Source organism: Ochotona curzoniae, unplaced genomic scaffold, assembly GCF_017591425.1.
Source record: "Ochotona curzoniae isolate NIBS_2020 unplaced genomic scaffold, NIBS_Ocur_1.0 contig_3819, whole genome shotgun sequence".
NCBI lineage: Eukaryota > Metazoa > Chordata > Mammalia > Lagomorpha > Ochotonidae > Ochotona > Ochotona curzoniae.
In genome coordinates this window covers 32,353,655-32,376,957 of record NW_024466004.1, presented here as the reverse complement: position 1 = coordinate 32,376,957, position 23,303 = coordinate 32,353,655, and the positions used below count along the sequence as shown (strand labels likewise).

The 23,303-nt window shown below is 37.4% G+C and overlaps 1 pseudogene; it reads right to left on the bottom strand.

The window, feature by feature from the left end:
* Positions 1-248: 248 nt before the first annotated feature.
* Positions 249-651, bottom strand: LOC121158354 (annotated as a pseudogene).
* Positions 652-23,303: the final 22,652 nt, after the last annotated feature.

Here is a 23,303-nt window from a genome sequence, read left to right as displayed (position 1 = left end):
GACCTGAATTTATGTGGAAATATTGGTTTGTTCAGCTGAAGGTGGGATTTGGATGTGAGCAGAAATAAGAGTGAGTCCAAGGGGAGGGAGCTGGGTTGAAAGCAAGTTTGAAAAGACAGTTAGGATGCTGATAGTGAAAACAGCTGTGCTGTAATGTCATAGAACTAACTCTGCGTGGACATGACTATTTTCCTTCACATTAATAACATTTGCTTTAATTTTTTGTTTTAGTTTTTTTTTGACTATCACTAAAGTTTATTAAAAAAACAAACCAAAAAACCATGAAAATGTACATGTCCCAACTTTCACATCACACTATAGCAAAACAGGTCCTTCTGGAGAGGAGATCTGGATTTCTCTGCCCAACACTCATTATACCCGTTCCAATGCTTCTAACATGATACTATTTCCTTGTATTACCACCATTCCAATATTGTTCTGTTGTCCGCTATTTGCCATCTCCACACATTTATCTATCATCAGATTCATGAAGGGATCAAATCCTCACAGTAGTCCCTGGACATATCTGCCGCCATTTAATTTTAATGACAACTTCTTGTCCATAAATTTCTTCAACTCGGGAGGGTGAGCTTTGCTCAAGGCACTGGCTCAGGCGCTCACAGACTCCTGGAAACACAGTCGACAGCCTCCCCATGCTCCCACGGCAGGCCCGTGTTTTAGTTTTAAAAACACATCAGTGCACTTCTAAGAAGATAGACTTGCTTCTCCCCCTTTTCCCTTCTTCAGTCCTCATGCTTCATTTTTTGTTTAATTTTGCAACGACTTATTGTTTTAAAAGGTCCTTTAATATGTTGAGAAATTGAAGAAGGTGGTAGTCTTATCATCCAGCCTCTTGTTGCATTATGTCTGTATGTCTACTTTGCCAGAAGTGCTACTAGTCAAGGAGACAGAACTGCAAATTAAGTATATAGTGTTACCAATTTAAAGACATTGGAACTTCATTCAGACAAAATTTCATCCTGAGTTCTTCTTGCATTACTTGCATGATGAACCATTGGCGCTTGGTACTTGAAATTGTTCCATTTACTGAAGGCTTTTATTTAATACAAGGAATTGTTTCTTATCATAAAGGGTTACTTAATAAGGAACTCCCTTTTCTGCTACTAGGTCCTCCTTATAACATGTAACACCAATTTTTGGTACAAAGAAAGGAGAATTCTAAAAGTTGCTAGTCTTATCTTTAGTCTTGCATGGGTTTTATATAAAAACCAAAGGTTTTTGGTGAAATCTTCATCACTACCTGAAAGTAGTATTCAAATATTTTTCTTTTCTTAATGTTTTTAGAATGACATACTTTTGTTTTACTTTACAACAATGGACTTAAAGATTTCAAAATGTAGCAAACAGAAAACATCAAAAACCCTGTTCTTATGAGTATAGGCAAAAACTAAAGAATAATCAAGCATTATAATACAGAAACTGGATAAAGTTGCTAAAATAGTATTGTAGAATCAGTGTGGAAAGGAAAGCAGGGAGTTTTAAGTGAACAGTTTGAGTAAACCTAGTTGAATGAGCCATTGTCCTGAAAAGTAATGAAAACCAGTTTAAAACTTGGATGTGGATTTACTGGAAGTTTCTGAAATAAAGAAGGCTAGAGTTTGCACATTTATTCTCTTTTTAAAATTTTTCAGAAATTATGTGAAGATAACAAAATATGCCTATTTCATTATCCAGTTTTAAGAATGTATGATACTTCTCACACTGCTCTTCCTCACCCTCCCTCTCTCACTTGCCCTTTTTATTATTTCTGTTAATTTTAACAATGACATAGTTTCAATTCACTTTATAATTTCAAGCATAATGTACAAAATAAAAAAATTCAACATTTAGAAAATAGAAAAAATATAGATAAGAGCTATAAATAGTATTCATCTTAATTTGGAGGTCATACTGTCAATTTTATTCATATACATTACATTTTTCATATTATGTATATTACTACAAAACAAGGAAGCATATTTGTCTCCTTTTCTCTTTAGTATTACTTTAAAATTGTTGTCTTGTTATTTTTTGATACAGTTCCATAGGTTCTGGGATTTCCCTTACCCAGTTCTCTCCCCACCACTGATAGACTTATGACTACTTATGAAGGACTATCATTCTGCTGTTTAAGTGTATCCTAACACTACAGGTATGGACAATGGCAGAGAGTCCAGCATCTTATTGTCAAGATGTATTTAACAGTTTCATTGGGAGTCCATCTTTGATTTGGAAGTAGAGATGGATACTTCATTGTATCTTCACATCTTAAAGATTCACATTTTAAAGATTATTTATTTGAAAAGCAGATTTACAAAGAAGAAGAAACAGGTTTTCCATTTGTTGGTTCATTCCTCAAATAATTGCAGTGGCTAAAACTGAGATAATCTAAAACCAGGAACCAGGAGCTTCTTTCAGGTCTCCCACATGGGTGCAGGGGTCTATGGGCTTGAGCCATCCTCGGCTGCTTTCTGAGGCCATAAACAGGGAGCTGGTTGGGAGGTGGATCAGCCAGACACAAACCTGTGCTCATATGGGATGCCAGTGCTTGCAGTCATCTGACTGTCTCCTAAGCCCCATGTCTCTTTAGGACTAGTTTATTTCACTAAATATAATGTTCACCATAGTGTCTATTTTGAAGTGAAAGACAGGATTTATTTTTGTTTTAGGACTGAGTAGTAACATATTTTCCTCTTTATCAATTGTCTTTCTGTTGTGTTATCTAAGATGTCTGTGCCTATGTGAAGGCCTTGCCATGTTTCTCCTGTTTTCCTCTAGTAGTTTACTTCTATGATTTAATATGTTAGACGACAAGTTGATTCTTTAACATGATCATTACAGTTACTTTGTGTTTTGTGGTTTCTTAAGCCATATTGGATCATGTATTTGTGCTAATTGCTCCATCCTGAGTCTATATCTACTTGTATAATTCTGTAAATGCCATTGTTGTCTTAATCATAAACATAAGCATAGAAACAAGCGTGAGGTGTTTGAATTACAAGAAGGTGAATGTGACTGCAGCGTAGTGAGCAAGGAATGAAAGGAATGCAGGTATAAACATGAAGAGACAACTGAGGCAGACACTGAGGCATAATTTGTTATTGATGCAAGACCTTGGTGAAGGCTGATGCAGTCTGACACATTCATTCTCCAGATGGTCCATGACATTTTCAGTTAGTAATGCTTCCTGGGAGTGGGCCTGAGATTCAGTTCTTGAAGGAATGACTTACTTTCCTCCTCCCTTTTTCTTCTCCCTTCATCTCTATTTTTCTTGTTTTTTTTGGAGGGGGGGGGGAGTGGGGGAGAAGATGGGATCGGGTAGGAGAGGTTAGGAAACTAGGAGCTAGAAATTTTTTCAGTATCTTCCACATCGGTTCATCTGAAGAACTTAAGCCATCCTTCTCTGCCTTCTCTGGTGCATTAGCAAGCAGCTAAATTCCAGGTGGAGCAGCCAGGACTCAGATTGGCTTGGCGTCCTGCCTTCAAGCAGCTCTGGGATTACTGACAGTGTATTGGTAAGATGATCCAACAGTAGTAAAACTAGGAAGAGAGATGCAGAAAAATAGATACGTTTACAAAGAATATGAGGAAAGCAAGTGGAGAACTTCAAGAAGGAGAATGGGAATGGGAACACATTTTTCTCCTGGAAAAATAGGAATGGATTTAAAGCTTGGTGCCAAAGCTTGAAGACATAGCTTAGTAAACATTTGAAAGTTATCAAATGCCTTCATGCTTTCATTAGGATTTCTGTATCATCTTCTTCAGAGTCATGAGTAGTACAAACATTCTGAGAAGTAACTGAAGAAATTTTTGTACTTCAGTGCATATTAGGAAAATAATGATATAAGGAAAATATACTTACAATGCCATTATTAATCCGTAGCCAGCCTGTTTAAAAATATATGCTTTGATACCTTATAGCTCCAACTGAACAAAATAAATGAATTATCTGTCACAATGTATCAGATTGCTGTTCAATTAATACATTTTTGGTCAAGGAAGCATTACTCGAATAAAGCCATTTCTCCAATTTTATAGTAGTATATGTACAACCATGTCTACAAGATAGAAGGGGAGAAAAGTGGTAACATAAAAATTTAAAAATAAATGGTCTAATGATCAAGATACATTAATGTGCATTATCTTTATTGATGTAATTGAATATATGAATTAAGTAATGGTGCTATGTATTAAAACTGTATTTTATAAGGCACTCACTTAAAAAAATGAGACCTGTGTCAGACTTTGGTTGAACTAGCCCCAGACTCACTAGAAAGACAAAAAGCTTGCCTTCTCTCTTGGATACAAGACAATTACATTTGGGGGAGTGAATCAGCAGACAGAAGATCTTCCTCTGTCTCTTCTTTGTTCTGTATATCTGGCTTTGCAATAAAAATAAATAGATCTAAAAAAAGACAATTACATTTGGTATAGATTTTGGATTTCGTGCCAATTCTTAAGGAAATAATACTTGGTGGCCTATGTGAGTAAATTTCTTGTGCCAAGAGCTAACCCGTTATTTGGAGTGCTCTGAAAAATAACATTTGTTCAAAGATTAACAGACCGTGGAAAATGTTATTCTCTATTCATTAGATCTTTTTCTATTATATGGCACTTTATTTTTCTATTTGGATGAATTAGCAGATTTTGTATTTACTTTATGGTGTCTAAGAATATAATGTACAAGGAGGCTATTTAGTAGCATAAAAGATGAGCATTTGGCTAAATAATGTTTATGACTGTTAACATTCAAATTGTAGGAGGTAATTTCGAAACCATTTTCCACCACTGGCTAAGGTTTTGTAGAGTATAGCACAATGCAGGCTGTGGAGTGAAGCTAAGTGCTGTATACATACAAATGAATAAAGAGGTTGACTCATTCAAATGTTGATTATCCAATTGTAATATGCACCATCTCTGGAATTTTCTTTGACTAAAGATGGTTTAGGACTGTTTTTCTTTGCAGTGTAGCCTTTGGTAAAATATTCACTCTCCCTTTCAGTTCTCTTAATGTTAAATAAAGACTATCAACATATATTTCAGTGAGTAGGCAATACGTGCGTATTATGTTCTTGGAGAAGTATCTAAGCCACTAGTGATTGTCCCACCCGTCTTATTTGTTATCCTCCTCATCCTCATGCTTTGTGGGCTATTTGAACAGGCAGGCATCAGATTTGGAGTTTGTTGAGTGTAGACAGTGTGTCTTCCATGGTTGTATCCTAAACCATAAACAGAGGCATGAGAAAATGCTTACCAAGGGATTAATAGAGATCAAAAACAGAAATTTCAAAACTGGTTAATCTGAAATGCATCTATATTACCAACAAGTTAAACAACTAGTGAAACTAAACCTTAATTCCATTAGCAGAAGGTGGCAGTTGATGGAGTACTGGTCCAGAAATGTTCTTGATTTCAGGAAGAAAACATCTAGAAATTAGCAGTTTGTGTTTCATAGTCCCTGCAATCATCTCCCACACACCACAAACACATGGAGTATATAGATTTTGATTTTTGAGCATTTTTGATTTTGCATAGGACAAGAACTAAGCTATGTTACAAAATGTCTTTCCTTGAAGTTATTTTGGCAGCTTGTGTGCTTTCCTTTGACACAAAAATGGCATGAAAGCCAAACAAAAATATGTTTTAGGTTGTGTCAGCATATACATAAATACTGATGTAGTCTTGAATTAAAATGGCTCAAAGGCAAGTCTGCTACAAGCAATTATCTGGACCGTATGTTTATTATATCAATCTGGTATTAATTATAATGAAAATGTTGTTTGAATTTGGACAATTTAAGACAAAAGAAAATGCATCTTGCTCTCTGTTGTAATGGCATAGCTTTTCCTTTCTCTTCTTTAATAGATTCTACTGCTTTTAGGAGCTAGGAATGTGAACATATTTATAAGTTTAGACATTAACTATACTTTCCATTAATTGTGCATTATATTGCCTGTTATCCTAATCTTCACTAAAACAGCAAAATCCTTGAAAACTCTTAGAAAAATATAAGCATGTTTCTTCTTTATTTTTGTTAATTCGGAATTAACAAATATATATGATATGTTACATGTTTTATATGTTATAATTCTAAAAAATGAACAAATTTTACAGTATAGATTCAGGCTTATAATGATACTTCCCACCCAACTCTCCTTAAACAATGTGTATCTGGCACTTTCTTTATCCCAATATTATAGTTGCAAATTTTTTAGTTATACAGTGCCCATATATTTTTTTAAGATTTATTCATTTTTTTGGAAAAGCTGATTTACAGAGAGGACAGAAATGTTTTCCATCCACTGGTTCACTCCCCAAGTGGCAACAATGGCCGAAGCTGAGCTGATCCAAAGCCAGGAGTCAGGAACTTATATCAGGTCTCCCACACGGGTACAGGGTCCCAAGGCTATATTAGACTGCTTTCCCAGGCCAAAAGCAGGGACTTGGATGGGAAGTGGAGTGGCTGGATCGTGAATTGTCACCCATATGGAATCCTGGTGGGTGCAAGGTGGAGATTTAGCCACTAGGCTATTATGTTACTGTTGAAAGCATTATTTATCAGATGGTTGATAGCCAAGTGTATTTTAAAATATTTTTTCATTATTAAAATTAGTGACAATTACCAAGGATGGTGTCTTGTAAATGGACAAATATTACTGAAAGAGACTAATACTCGTGAATTACAGATGACATCAATCTCTTAACATGAATTAATAACCTGTAAGAAATTGATGTTTCATTTCTTTTGTACTTCATTAAACATATTAATGCCTTAAATGAAAAGCTATCTAATAATATTCCTTAATATCTAGTTGAATAATTTGTCAAGACAGATCATATAAAAATCCTTTGGGGATCTTCATTAGTCTTTAGTGTAATTTTGGAAGGCTTGCTATTTTAGCTATTGATTTTCCCCCTTTATTTGACTTTTGGATAACCAAAAATTTGTGTCTTTTTGTCACTGTTTATTGAAGGTACTACTTAGGAATAGCTATGAAGCACTTCAAAAACTTGTAAATGGGTAATAGGTGTTCTAAGAATTGGATTAAAATCAACAGATAAGAGTATAGATATGTAGTCACTTAAAAAATTCATCTGTAACAATCAAGGGCACAAACATTGGTCATACTTGCTTTAAATACTGAAAGGACATATTAGCCATTATCTTTGCTTGGTAAATCCATGTTTCAGGCCAATAAATTTAAAACCTCACTTTGCTGTGATTTTGTGCTCATCAAGGACCCTTCCCACTAATGAATTAATTCAATTTCTTTGAAATACAGAGACTGATGAAGAGAGGAAGGAAGGGAGAAGGAGGGAGGGAGGGAGGTATATCTCATCCACTAATTTACTTCCTAAAGGTCCACAGCCTTGGTCCAGTCAAAGCCCAGAACCTGGAACTCAATTCAGGTCTCCCTTATGGACAACAGTCACCCAAGTATCTGAGCATCACTTTTCATGGAAATTTTGCCTTTAGGAGACTGCTTATGCTGATATGGCTGTTTAAGGTAATAGAACAGCCATATTTCTATTCACAAATTTATAAATTGGCACACTGTATATATCATCCTCTATCAACTGAATGAAAGCCATCTGAAGGATGGATTGATTCTTACTGTGCTGATTTTGAGGTTTTTAAGCTTATACATATGATGGCCAGAACCAGTTCTTTAGTGATCATGCCATTATAGATGAAATTGTGTTGGACTGAGATATGAGAGAGGGAAGGAGAATGGAAGGGGAGAGAAAAATACAGTTAGAGAGTGAGAGAGAGTTTTGTCTTGGAAGGCTACTCAAAAATGGATCCAAACTCAGAATTATATTTTTTTCTACAATCAATTATTTTATCTGTCATAGACTGATGATTAAGTCAATGATGTAATAATGAAGTTCTCTATAGCAGAACACTATAATAGCTTTCATTTCACCTAAATTTATTTTTCGAACGTATGTGAAGAAGCAGTCAGTCACTAAAACTGAAGAACCTCTACACATAAAAAGTGTAAGAATGACAGCCGCTTACTTTTGGTAACTAATTTAAAGTTTGCAAAACAATTTCACGTTTCCTCTCAATAATCAGATGAATGTGTTGAGGAAGAATCATTTTTTATTTTTATTTTTAAAAGATCTTCCATCTGGAGTTTCATTCTCAAGACAGCCACAATGGCCAAAACTGTGCCGATCTGAAGCCAGAAACCTGAAGCCTCTTTCTGGTCTTCCATGTGGGTACAGGGTCCCAAGGCTTTGGGCCATCTTGTACTGCTTTCCCAGGCCACAAGCAGGGAGATGGATAGGAAGCAGGGCTGCCAGGATTAGAACCTGTGCACATGTGGGATCCTGGTGTATACAAGGTGAGGATTTTAGCTGGTAGGGTACTGTGCTGTGCCTTAGGAAGAATTATTATTTTCAATTTGTGGATTAGAAAAGTTTGATTGAAAGAATTTGAGCAACATCTATCATGCAACTGATAAATGACAATAGAGTGAACAGCTTTACTTCTAGATATAAATCTAATATTTTTCTGATTGTATTAATCTACTTTGTATATAGATTTTAAAAAGCTTTCAAATGTCTCCAAAAGCTAAAAATTGAAAAAAAATCATTTTGAAACATCATTGTACCTGCTTCCTCTGTTATGAAGTAAAAAAGTAATCCATTTGTGAAATTTTTGCCATGTATTTCCTTGTGTCAGATATGAAGATAGACACTGGGGGTGTGATGGGGTACAAGAAAGTGGGTCCTTTGTCTCATAAAATGTGACAGTCTCATTTTATGAAATTTAATAAAAAGATTGCCTCATTGTGATAATTGAGAGTTTGAAAGACTTTCCATGGGGAGTGACATTTTGGATAGTAAATTAGCTAGACTCAGGGCAGGGGTGAAAATAGAAACTATTTAGAAGCCACATGAAATATCATTTTAAGCAAAAATAGGAAATTGACACTTCACTACAACTTTTTGTCCATAACCTGACTCTGGCATGAAAGGGATGCGACTAAGGGGAAAGAAGAAAAGCAATGCTACTGTAAATGAGTTAATCCTTTGAAATTAATTTCCAAGGCTTCTCAACTCTCATGATCACAGTTTAGTGAAAAGTTTGAATAAGAAAAACCCCACAAGATCCAGGGATGTCTAATAGGATATTGTGTCTCCTGAAAATCATTAGTTAGTGGTCCAAACTTAATTGTCTTAATAAGCCACTTCATCATTCATGACAGACGAGAGATCACAAAGGACCACAGTTCTAAGGCTTCACTCCTAAGTTCTCAAAGTTCATTAGAAAAGCAGGAGGTTGAAATGCAGAGCGTGAAATGACTTTATCCAAACGTCTCAGTTATTGCTAATCTACATTCCTAGAGTTACTTTCATTAATCCTTCTTAGTTACACAAGGGGAAGTCTGAAGTAGTCCTGTACATAGATAATAATAGGCATCATCTTGACAAAGCATAGCTAAAGAAGAATTTTTTTGAACATTAAATTTTGATAAGAGACCAGATAATTTTCATTATAAGTAAAACAAGAAATAGAACCTAGACTTTGATTAACTAAAAGGTTGGGGAATTGGTTATCTAAATCAGTTATTATAAATAAATCCACCTTTTAAAAATGTGTATAGCTCTGACTATAACAGCGTGTGTTTATGTGAAAAAGCTGGAAAGCTAACAAGCAAAATGTAAGGGACATTAATACTGATTCAGTTGGAGAATTCTATAAGCATGTACCAAGTATGCTTCAAATATTTCCTACATGTACCTTAAGAATATATAGTAATAATTAGATGTATTGCCATGTATGATATTTTAGCTTCTATTTTGTTGTTACAAACATGTTCACGTGACCTTAAATATTTTAAAGAACCTTTTTTTTAAAGATTTTTTTTTTATTACAAAGTCAGATATACAGAGAGGAGGAGAGACAGAGAGGAAGATCTTCCATCTGATGATTCATTCCCCAAGTGACCACAATGGCCAGTGCTGCACCGATTCGAAGCCAGGGAACCAGGAACTTCTTCTGGGTCTCCCACACGGGTGCAGAGTTCCAAGGCTTTGGGCCATCTTCTACTGCTTTCCCAGGCCACAAGCAGGGAGCTGGATGGGAAGTGGAGCTGCTGGGATTAGAACTGGCTCCCATATGGTATCCCAGCGCATTCAAGGCGAGGACTTTAGCCCCTAGGCCACAACGCTGGACCCTAAAGAGCCTTTTAGTTTTTATTTCTGCATGGCATTTTGAAGCAGATGTACCATGAATCATGTAAAAATTATTCTTAGATGAAGTATCTTGGATGTGACTTTTTTGACATTCCTAAATAATGCATTAGTAAACATCTTTGCTCATGAATCAGATTTTTGAATTTTATTTACATAGGCAAACTGAGTCAAACATAATGTTTAAAATGTGTTTGTGTTATAAATTATAAGTTCTTTGGTTTCATTAATTTCCTGTAACAATTTGTGAAGAGTTTATATTTATTTTCTTTTTTAACAACATTGAGAGAATGTTCCTGCCTTATTATAGCTCAGACATTAGACTTAATCATTAAATAATTGGATCAATACAATACAGTGAGTCAATATGTTTGCATTATTCCTTACCTAAAGTATTTAAACTTGCAGAGGATTTATTTAAAAAATATGTAGAGCAGCACTGATGTAAAAAAATGGAACTCTCAGTTTACAAGATATTTTTAGGAATTCATGAAAAAAAAAAAACAGATGGTACTGGGATTTCAGAGAAACCAGAGAGGAGAAAAACACAGTCCCAAATGACTGTAAATGATTGCAGAAGTTAAAAGAAATTCCAGCAATATTTCAAACTTGAAGTTAACATATGAAAAGGCAGTCGCTCTGTCTGCATGTCTATCCCCTGGATCTTCCCTTTAGATGTGATGAGGTGTCTGCAGTTATCTCCTAGAGCAACATTGCTTGCTGAGAGCTAGAGAGAGCTAGAGAGAGCTAGAGAGAGCGAGAGAGAGAGAGAGAAGGAAGCACCATAATAAGTAGAAAGCACTCTCCATGTCTAGCCTTAATAAAGGCCTCTTTAAGAATCATAAATATTGTGAGTTAGTAAGCTAATTCTCCATCTATGGTGTTGTCATTACATATAGGCATCAGTTCCTGTCCCAGCTCTTCCACTTCTGATCCACCTCCCTGCTTATGGCGTGGGGAAGCAATGGAGGATGGTCTAAAACTTAGGTCCTCTGTTCTAGTAGGAGACTTGGAAGAAGCTTCTGTTCCTGGCTTTGGATTGGCCTGGGTCCAGCCATTGCAGTTATTTGGAGAATGTACCAGTGGATGGAACATCTGTCTCTTAGTCTCTGTTTTCTGTAAATCTACACTTCAATTAAAAAGAGTTTTTTAAAGACTCATACATGTTTATCTACACGTTACCTCTCTGTTCCCCATCCCCAAATGGGGCTTTCAATTTTCATCATTGTCATGTCAGTTGTCTGTATTTTACATATGAGTTTATCAGAATGAAAAATGTTACTCATAATTTAATAAGAGTTTTTATTCTGGATACTGAGTTTTGTTAAATTTCAGGTATTGAAATGGTTGTTATTTATCTTTACAGTGTTAATATAGTAAGTTATTTTTGAGTTTTAATCCCAGCTTTACATTTGTGTTTAGAAGGGATATTGTTCTATTTGCTTTTACGGTAAAGCTCTTTCATCAGATTTGGTTTTATAATACCAAATGATTAGTGTTTTGTCTCTTTGAGTAACATACCTACAGGTTTGTTAGTGCTGTAATCTGAATGTGTATGCCCATACCAGATTCATATGCTGAAATCATTGGGAGATAATTGCATAATGGATGGGACTAATACTATTATAAAAGAGACTTGAGTGAGCTACTTAGCTTTCACCTCATCTGCTACACAAAGGCATATCTAAAAGCAGCTGTCTTTAAAGCACAGAGCAAGCTTCTCAATCTTCCAGTGCATTGTTTGATTTCTCAGCCTCTGGAACAATGAGCAATAAATTGAAGTTGATTATAAACTATCCAGCTTAAATTATTCTCTCTTAGCAACTCTTGGACTAACGCAGAAATTAGTTCTGAGAAGTGAGGTGCTACTGTAACAAGTGTTATTATTTATTACTTATTTGTTTATAAAAGTGTGGAGGAAGTTTTGGCACTGGGTAATAGGCAGAGGCTAGAGGAATTTAAAGGCACCTGCTAGAAAAAGCCTCTTGTTCTCTGAGCCTAGCATTAAGGACAATGCTGTGTTTCGGAGAATAGCGCTGTAGACAAACGCTCATTCTTTTAATATACAAGTGATTGTGATGAGAATATTGGTAAAGATATGGACAATCTGGTTATATTTTTAAAAATTATTTCTATAAGAGAAGAAAATTTCATGTATTTTATATATACAGTTTTAAAGGTGTAAAGACACTTCCCATCCATTCTTTCCTCCCCCTTCCTTTCCTATCTTGGTTTACTGTATAGTCCAGAAACAGTGCAGGAGTAAGAGTTCAAGGTGCCAGAGATCCAAACTAGAGCAAAGGAAGTGGATTCCATGTTTAATGAAAATTCAGTACATTATCTGTCATGCAGTGGTTAACTGAGGCTCCTAGGCAGAGATGGAAAAAGTGGTTTGGGAGCCAGTGGGCATCTTGGACTCCTTCAGACCTTCCAAGTCTTAACCGTTATGATGTGGGCTACTCTGGACCACTTCTGGGATTCTGGACAATCCTGCTCCAGTGGCCTTCCTGCCGACATGTAGCTGTCTTTCCGTCCCTCGCTGAAGACAGTTGTTTCTCTAACTGCCCACAAGCTTACAATGGTAACATTTGGTATGGAAGGACAGCCACTCTGGTGTGGATCACCCAGATCCCATCCCTCCAAACTTATTTTGGCCTGGCTATCCCCAAGGTGGCAGTGATTCCAAAACTGCTACAAAAAGTCTGGTTCTGGAGTCAGCATGATGGCTCAGTGGCTAATATTCCACCTTGCAAGCACCGGGATCCAATATGGGTACCAGTTAGTGTCTTGGATGCTCTATTTCCCATCTAGCTCTCTGCTTATGGGCTGGGAAAGCAGTAAAAGATGACCCAAAGCCTTGGAACCCTGCACCCACATGGGAGACCCAGAAAAGGCTCCCAGCTCCTGGTTTCAGGTCAGTTCAGCTCCAGCCATTGTGGCCATTTAGGGAGTGAGCTAGCAGGTAGAAGATCTTTCTATCTTTCCTTCTCTCTGTAAATCTGATCTGCCTTTTTTTGTTTTTAAAGATTTATTTATTTATTTATGGGAAAGTCAGATATACAGAGAGGAGGAGAAACAGAGAGGAAGATCTTCCGTCTGATGATTCACTCCCCAAGTGAGTGCAAGGGCAGATGCTATGCCGATCCAAAGCCAGGATCCAGGAACTTCTTCCAGGTATCCCACATGGGTGTAGGGTCCCAAAGCTTTGGGCCATCCTCGACTGCTTTCCCAGGCCACAAGCAGGGAGCTGGATGGGAAGTGGAGCTGCTGGGATTAGAACTGGCGCCCATATGGGAGCCAGAGGCGTTCAAGGTGAGGACTTTAGCCACTAGGCCATGCCGCTGGGCCCCTGATCTGCCTTTTCAATAAAAATAAATATATACATATTTTTTACCTTAATACACATACTCACCAGTGAAAATGTTTTTTTTTTTTTTTAAAAAAAGAAAAGTCTGGCCTTGGATGTCTTCCACTGAACGTTATTTCTTTTCCTCCGTCTTGTCTCTGTTATTAAATATTACAGCTTTTTACTTGCACAGCAGGCAGCTTTTGAGGTTACTTCCAGTGTCAGGTGCAGAGTAGCTAAAACAGACCCAGAACACCAGCTCTTGAATGTGGTCCATGATGCCCAAATATCCTGGAGCCCCTTCATTTTCCCCAGGCTTCTATGAGTCCTTGGGCTTTCCACAACAGGACGAGAACATGGTAATCACAGTTGATATTAGGCCTCATTGTTAGCGTGACATCTATGTTAGCCTTTTTGCTGAAATGCTAACTCCAGCCTATAGAGCTACAATTATACCACCTACACAACCAGGCAGTACGTTAAGAATCTATCTGATATGCCTACTTCCCATCTTGAAATGCCTGTTTACATTTATAGGATTTCATTTCTGACTCAAGCCTTTGTAAATGGGTCTTGCAAGGAATGGATGAGCATGCAAATAATTGAGCTTCTACCACCAATGTGGGAGACCTGATTGGAGGTCTTATCTCCTGGAGTTAGCATGCTTTGGATCTAGCTATTGAAACCATTTGTGGAAGGAATTAGTGAGTGGAATTAGTCTCTTTCCCCACGTTTCTCCCTCTTTCAAATATTTTTAAAATTTTTAATTCATTAATTAAAAAATTTTATTATATAGTTTCATAGGCTCTGGGTTTAAAGCTGCCAGCAGACCCAAAGGTCACCAAAGGTGAGATAATGGAGCCATCTGAGGAAGCTGGTGAAGAATGTCTGCTTTTGTTATGCACAAGTTACAAATTTTAAAGGTTAAGGAAAGGGAGGGTAGGAGAGCGTCTTCCAGCAGGCTCCCTATCCACCCACCAAAGACACTGTAATTGGCTACAAGGCACATCTACTTTCCTTAACCTTTCAGTCATGTCAGAGGTTTCATGTTCCATCGGTATTCCCCTTAACCTTCTAGTCATGTCGGAGGTCATACTCCATGTGAAGGCCTGGAAGCTGTGTCTCAGGTCATAGGCAGGTAAGCTCTAAGCCTTGCCCACCAGGTACCCGGCAGAAACTCCAGAGCAATCGCCCAGAGAGAAAGATATCTTCCAATTGGTGTTTCACTCCCCAGATGACTGCAATGTGCAGGGCTGGTACAAGCCAAAGCTAGGAGCCAGGAACTTCTAGATCTTCTCTATGTGGGTAGCAGATGCCCAATCACTTGACTTTTTTTTTTCTTAGGTTAGAAGCAAGGAGTCACGAGCTTCTTCTGGGTCTCCCACAGGAATGGCCATAAGCAGGGAGCTGGACGGGATGTGGAGCAGCTAGGACATGAACTGGTGGTGGAGGATTAACTTGTTGAGCCATGGCACCAGCTCTTCCCATGAATTTTTGAAGTATCTGCATACAAAGACAAAATAATCTTTTTTTTAAAATTGGGAATGGTTCTGCATAGAAATACAAAAGGACAATTTTATTTTGGTTCATTTTTTTTCCAACTGTTAGCAACTGGGTCTATATGGAGATTTTCAGTATTTTAACACTGAAACTATATTGGTAACAGCTTTATTAAACCTAATTTTAGGATGTAAGCAATATTTAAGATTTTTTGACACTGTAAAAATTTTACTTGAATACCATTGAAACTTACACCTTTGAGAATTATGGGTATTTACACACAAAGCTATTACTCTCAAAGTCTTGGGGTTTTTCTTTCTAGTGTATATAATATATAATACATGAATCCAGATGTAAATCACTCTTCATTCTAAATGTTCTGCCTCACTTGAAACACTCAATTTTTTCTGACAGTCTGTAAAATCACGTGCATGTCCTCATGTGTTTAGCTAGCTACTTAGAATGAATAAAATAGGACTTCAAAAAACATTTTTAGTTGCCTGGCACTGTAGCCTAGCAGCTAAAGTTCTCGCCTTGAGCATGCCTTTATCCCATATAGTTGCCAGATCTAAAACTGGAGGCCAAAATTCCCATCCAGCTCCCTGCTTGCAGCCTGGGAAAGCAATCGAGGACGGTCCAAAGCCTTGGGACCCTGCACCTGCATGGGAGTCCTAGAAGAAGCTTCAGCCTCCTGGCTTAGGATCAGTGCAGCTCTAGCTGCTGTGGTCACTTGGGGAGTGAATCGTTGGATTGAAGATTTTTCTCTTTCTCCTCCCCTCTGTATATCTGACTTTCCAATAAAAATAAATAAATCTTGAAAAGCCAAAACATTTTTTAAAAAGATTTATTTTTTATTGGAAAGGCAGATTTACTAAGAGAAAGAGATACAGGAAGAAAGATCTTGTTTCAGCTGGTTCATTCCCGAAGTGACTGCAACAGCTGAAAGGGAGCTAGAAGGGAAATGGAGCAGCCGGGATATGAACCAGCACCCATGTGGGATCCCAGTGCTTGCAAGGTGAGAATTGATCTTCTGAGCCAAGCCCTTTCAAAAACATTTAAAAACCCAACCATCAGATATGGAGAACCATGTAACTGATGCCTTCTTTAAAATGTTTATAGTATATAAAGAGCTCTGTGTTAATACTTTTGTATGAGAATCAAATGAGTTTCTGTATACCACATCTTAAGATGCTCTGGTTCTTTAATTTCTGGTTGTTTTAATGATATGAAGATCTTAAGAAAAGTTCATGGAAAATGGAAATAAAGGATAAGTTTATTTTGATGGAAAATTTTTGGAATTCATGCATAGTGTCTGATGACACACATGTGTTTTAGTGTATTGTCAGTATTGGGCACCAAGATGAGCATCTGCAATATTATGGACACTACAGCTCTGACCAAAGCACATGTGGTCTCAAATTGAAGAGAACAGTTAATGTCAAAGCGAAATGGCAGTTGTCTGTCAAGCTATTGCTTTGTGCTGAAATAACGGCAGGTTCGGAGCTGGCTCAGCATTTCCTAGAACCCGATATTTCATCTAAACTCTGTCAACATAGTTTGATCAATGTCTTCAAAGGAAAGGCGGAGGCAAATGGATGATTAACTGGAAGCATTTGTCACCAAGATCAAACTTGGAGCAGTCCTGCGCAGCATGATGGATGTCCCAGGGAAGCCTCTTTGTATCCGCCAAGCAGCGCTACTGTGAAAGTATTTAATGGTGTAGGAGATTAGCTGCAGTCCTTTTTCTGGGCAATGTGAATATTTTGCACTGCCAAACTATTTAGCCAGTTAAGGGAAATCAGGGACACTGAGTGAAAAGGAAAGGAACTTCCTAGGAGACTTCGTTTTTTGCTTTGCTGTTCCAGCGACCATTCCTCTTCCTTCATCATTGTGTAACAGCCATGGTCAAATTCACTTGGAATTTAAATTCAGAAAACCTCAGTTTCAGTTCTTACTTTCCCAATTATCAAATGTTGCTGAAAGCAAACTTTCAGCACATTAGTGGATAAGGGAAAAATAATTAGGTCAATTATCATAGGATTTCATAAGAATTAGTGTGTGTTCTAGTACCTGACACATACTAGAAGAGACTTGATAAAGGTTTTGAAAGAGAAAATATGCATTAATATGTATTTGTTTATTTATACATTTATGTGAAAGGAAAGGTGTGGACTTTGCCCCAGTTAAGCAAGCCAATAAGATGCTATCCTCAGCACTATTTTTATTTAGAAAATAGAAGTAGTTGTTGAAATTTTATTTTATGCATATAAATGTGAATTGTTTTCATTTTTATACAATACTGCATTAATCAGTGCTCTAACAGACTGTCAAGTTAATGGCTTTTGATTTATTTAGAAACACATTAACATGAAGCTGAATTAGACTGATTTTGCTATCCCGTTGCATTTCTTACTTGACTTTTAAAATAATGCGATAAGAATAATATTTGTAAACCATAATACTTTCAGTGGATAATCTTCAGTTCTGTTAGGAAAATTATTATGTAGAGTTCCAAAGTGGGCTACTTTTTATTTTCCTTACTTTTTAAAAAAAGATTTATTTATTTGAAAGGCAGAGCAACAGAGAGGGGTGGGTGGGAATGGTACAAGCACAGAAGGAGAAAGGGACCCTTCATTTGCAGGTTCACTCCCTAAATTATCCAACAGTCAGGTCTGGTCTAGGTCAAAGCCAGGAGACAGAAACACATTTAGATTTCCAGCATAAGTTAAAACAGCACAGTTACTTGGGCCATAAGTTGTTCTCTTCCCAGGAGCGTTAGCAGGGAGCTTCATCAGAAGTGGAGCAGCCAGGACTCATTCAGTCCAACATGGGATGCTGGTGTTGACAGTGGCAACATAACCGGCTACGTGGCACAGCCAGCCCAGTTTTTCTTTTCTTTTTTTTTTTTTAAGATTTGCTTATTTATTTATTTGAAAGGCACAGTTACAAACAGAGGGCGAGACAGAAAGAGAGAAGGCAAGATCTTCTAGCAGTGATTGTTGCCCATTTGATCACAGACTGGGACTACTGGGCCAGTGAGAAGCAAGGAACCAGGATCTACTTCCAGGTCTCCCTTGTTTGGGTGCAGGGGCCAAACACCGGAGCCATCCTCTGCTGCTTTTTCAAGTTCTGAAACGGAAGTTGTATCTGAAGTGCAGGAGCCATAAGGGATGCTGGTATTGTAGGCATTGGCTCCATCCATTATGAAACAGCACTGGCCCTCACTAGTTTCTCTTTTGGTCATTTAATTGGGGCATATTTGAGGATAGATTACTTCCAAAATTCTAATTCTCTCTTAAAGCGTTAAAAACTTATCTGTGGTATTGCCTTTGACCATAAGGATGATTGCCATGACAGATTCTCTTTCAACAGTATCCGAGTTCCCACCTCATATCCAGGGGAAATCTTGTGCTAGATGATAAGAATCTCACTTTTACTTGTAGGGATGGAAAATGCAAACCCCTAACCCTGGAATTAGTTGACTACAGATTTATAATGGATAAAAAACAAAGGTAAGAGGAGAATAGAAATGTGAGAAATAATGAAAGTGTGCGTGCACACATGCATATACATGCACACTGTACACACAAAGCAACTGAGGGATTTGTTCTGATTTGGACAATGGCTACGATGTTCCAGTATTGCTTTGAGCACTGTATCCTTCCTTTCTGTTTCCTTTTGGTATCCTAGGATCAAAACAGATACTGGTTCTTATTGTGGGGTTTATTGCACAGGATTGATCATTTCATGTGGCTTGGCCATTCAAATGACTTCTGGCTGCACCATTTCGTTGGCAAATTTAACCTGGGGTACACATTAGCCTCATACGTGGACAAAGCACAAGGGTTGGTGCTGTTTAAATGATCATCTTCAGTAATTCAAACTTCCATTTAGTTATTTATTTTTATTGGAAAGGAGATTGGATCTACAGAGAGGAGAGACAGTAAGATGTTCCAACTGCTGATTCACTCCTCAAGTGGCCCCAAAAGCTGGAGCTAAGCTGATCTGAAGCCAGAAGTTAGGAGTTTCTTCCAGGTCTCCCACTTTGGTGCAGGTTCCCCAGGTTTAGGGCCATCCTCTACTGTATTCCTAGGCTACATTCAGGGAATTGGTTGGGAAGTGAAGCAGCCAGGATGTGGACCAGTATGAAAAGCAACTGAAGGGCAGAAAGTGTACGATTCTTTCTCCTCTTTTGCAGTGACACTTTTTGCAGCGGTGGCCCAAGGCAAAGTGGGAAATAAACAAGGGAGCTTTCCTTATAAGGCTTCTGGACTTCGCTGGTATCTATTGTATGATTTTGGCCCATTATGTAATGTCCCTAAATCGCGTTTGTTTTTTCATCTATAGTTGAATAAAATATTCTCTGTTCCTTAGAATTACAAATTCTGTGGGTATACTCTGTGCTGTGTCTGAGGTTGGAGCAATTATCAAAGTATATATAATAACACTGCATGACAATGCTTATTCGTATACATGCTATAAATAAATATAAATCTGTCTTTCACATGACAGTGCTAAGCTCTTGAAAAAAATTGAGAATGGAGAGGAAAGAGTTGTGAACTGTTCAAGGCTCACAGCAGGAATGTGCCCTCTAATAATGTGATCAGGGTGTTTTCGAACAGAGACAGAAAGAAGTAAAACAGCAAGCCATGGATAGTCTAAAATAGTAGAAATAGAATGTACAATTTTTAATCCCTGGAGTAAGAAAAAACAAAAATGCACATTTTTTACAAAACTTGTATACTATAAACATAATGACATAATTCATAACAAAAGAGCTAAAACAGCAAAAATGATAATTAAAAGACAGAAAAACAAAATATGGTATACATTTACAGTAGAACACTACTTAGCAGTAAAAAAAAAAGTAATGAACTAGTATTATATGCTACAGCATGAATGATCCTGAAAGACAGTTTATAAGGAAATAACTCAATTTAAAAAGAATTTATCATGTAAATAAATGTATATAAGATGCCCATGACAGGTAAAAGGACAGAGACAGAAAGGAGATGAATATTGAAAAAGTGCTAGAGCATGGGATTGGAGCTTCATTTGGAGTTGAGAAAAATATTCTTTTATTGTGAGGATAATCGTAAAACTACAGACATACTTAAACTTTATTGTATAGCTTAAGTAGGTAAATTAAGTTATATATAAATTTTATCTCAGTAAAACTTTCAGACAAATACATTTGTAGTCACAAGACATTGTGAGAGAAATAGCATTCCAGAGACTTTGGGACAGAGAGGGGGATCTGGAACTTATTGCTTTTTGAACAGGGTTTCAGTCATTTTTTATGCTTTTACTGCTATTCCAGTCAGTTTTAAAAAAATGTGTTTTTCAATGCCTTTTCAGGTGTTTAGGGATCTAAATAAATGGAAATATATTTGGAGATATTGTGTACTGCTGATTTATGTTTCAGCTTCCTCAGTATGCTGTGTTAATAGTATTCCATCTGTCTCTAAAATACTATTTTTCTGTTTTTCTTTCTTATTATGTTTATTTTAATGAGCTGTGTCTTCAAGGTGTTGCAAGTTGAACAGATCTACCCAGAAATGAGTCAGAGGCAGACTCTTAGAAGCTCAGCAGTCTATTCACCGGCTAGCACTGGCTGGTGGACCGTCCTGTCCCACTACATGTGCAGGAGGGAGGCAGGACCGATCAGCCGTGTGCAGGGGTTCCTGAACAGTGATCGTCCAATCAGCTGAGAGCACCGGCCCATGAAATGACCCATTTAATCCTAATTTACATCAGTTCACAATACAAATGAGTCAATCAGTGCCGTGGGACAGATGTCCAGTTTAAGCATTATGCACTTTAAATCGTCCGATCAATAAGTCACATCCCACCTGGTAGAGAACAACAGACCCAGGCAAAGAGGTCCTCCCACTTCCATTTACAGAAGTGATTTGGACAATCAGCGTACTGCCTGAGCTGTAGAAGCAAAGCAAGGTCTCATCTTGGAAGGAGCTATCATCTTGTGATAAGCATCATCACTCTTTTTGGAACTTTCCAAGAACCCAAGGCTACAGCAATGAACATGGTATGGACATATCCCAGAACTGCTTTCAAAGATCTAGCCTAAACTGTTGTCATTTTCTACTCTCTAGGTTGTCACAAAGGATTCTTCATTAAAGTTTTAGGTACAAGTAAAAATAATGTGTATGTTCATTCAATAGCTTTTATCTGGAAGATAATAGAAAACATTTGTTCACTTTATTTAAAAATTTTTTAAATTGGCAAGTGAGATATACAGAGAAGAGGAGAGACAGAAAGATCTCCTGTTTGCTGATTCACTCAACAAGCGGCCATAAGGCCAAAGCTGAGCTGATCCGAAACCAGGAGCCCACAGCCTCTTCCAGGTCTCCCACACAGGTGCAGGATCTCAAGGCTTTGTGCCATCCTCCATTGCTTTCCCAGGCCACAAGCAGGGAGCTGGATGGGAAGGGGGGCTTCCAGGTTACGAACCGGCAGCCATAAGGGATCTTGACATAAGCAAGGCAAGGACTTTAGATGCTAGGCTACCACACCGGGTCCCATTTGTTCACTTTTTAAACATTCATAATAGAAGGATGCTTGGATTCTTAGGATATATCTTCTTGTGTATATACACAGACTGTGACTTATGCTCAATTGTCCAAAGTGGCATTAGCAGTTTATATGTAAAATTGTCAAGCATGGGACCTGGTGCGGTAGCTTAATGGCTAAGTCCTCGCTTTGCATGCACCAAGATCCCATATGGGTGCTGGTTCATATCCCGGGGCCCTGCTTCTTATCCAACTTCCTGCTTGTGGCCTGGAAAAGCAGTTGAGGATGGCCCAAAGACTTGGGACTCTGTATCCATGTGGGAGACCCAGAAGAGGCTTTGGGCTCCTGGCTTTGGATCAGTTCAGCTCTGGCTGTTGTGGCTGCTTCATGAGTGAATCAGCAGGTGGAGGATATTTCTCTCTGAATATATGACTTTCCAATAAAAATAAACAAAAAATTATCAAGCATGTGTGTGTGACTTGATAAAAATTATTGTAAAATATTTTCCCTTTATTGATGTTTAGCACAACAATTACCACAGAACTGCATTATAGTTGAAAGAATATTGTTAGGACACTAAAATTTCTGAGAAATAAATTATTAGATAACTTACTGAAAAGAATATAAGAAATTATGCTTGCCTTAAAAATTAACTCAATAAATCCAAGCAGGCTACTTTTATTGTCCATCTTAACCAGTTTAGATACAGAATAATTCGCTTTTGATTTTGTTGAGGTCTCTTCTGTCATCTTTTTACTGGGATGCTCTCTGCATTTGCCTTTGGATTTGGTGGGTGCTGTTTATTTTCTCTGTCAAGAGAACATTTGTAAGTATCATTTATAGGCCAGGTCTGGAACAGATGAATTCTTTGGGCTTTTCTTTATTATAGAAGAATTTTATTTTCAGACAATGGGAAGCTTTGCTGGGTACATTATTCTGGACTGACAAGTTTTTGCTTTTAGAATCTGGAATATGTCACTCCATTCACTTCTGAGCTGTAGAGTTTCCTGTGAGAAGTCAGCTGTGAGTCTGCCTTTTCTCTATATGTCAGTTGATTTTTTTACATGCATATTTAACTTTCTTTTCCTTATGTTCAGTTGGAGAGAGATTGATTATCATGTGATTTGGTCAAGATTGCTTTTGGTCAACTCTGTTGGGAGTTCTGTGCCCCTCCTAGATATTGTTTCCCAATTCTTTTTCTAGATTAGGGAAGTTTTATTATTTAATTGAATACATCTTTAAACCCAGCTTCTCTTTCTACACCTTCTGGAACTCCCATAACTCTTACATTTCGCCTTTTAAATAGTGTGTCTTAGTTCTTGAATACTTTTTTAGTCAACCCAGCTCTGCTTCCAGCTTTTTGATTGTTTCCCCATTGTGACAAGAATTATTTTTCAACTTTAAGATTCTTTCTTCTGCCTCTTTCATTCTATTATTGAGACTTGCCACTGAGTTTTTAATTTGCTCCATTGTGTCCTTTATTTATTATTTAATAGTACTCAAATTCTTGAATAATTTGGCTTGCTTTTGTTTTTGTTATTTCCTGTCTGACATATTTCTTAAATTTCTTGAACTACTGTATGTGTTCTCATTGTTGATAAGCTTTATGATGAATTTTCTGAATTCTGTGTCCCCCATTTCCTCGATGTATTCTTTAGTTAACTCAGATTGGCAGAGGCTTTTGCTCTTCTGCAGGAGAGTTTTCGGTAATATTCCTTGT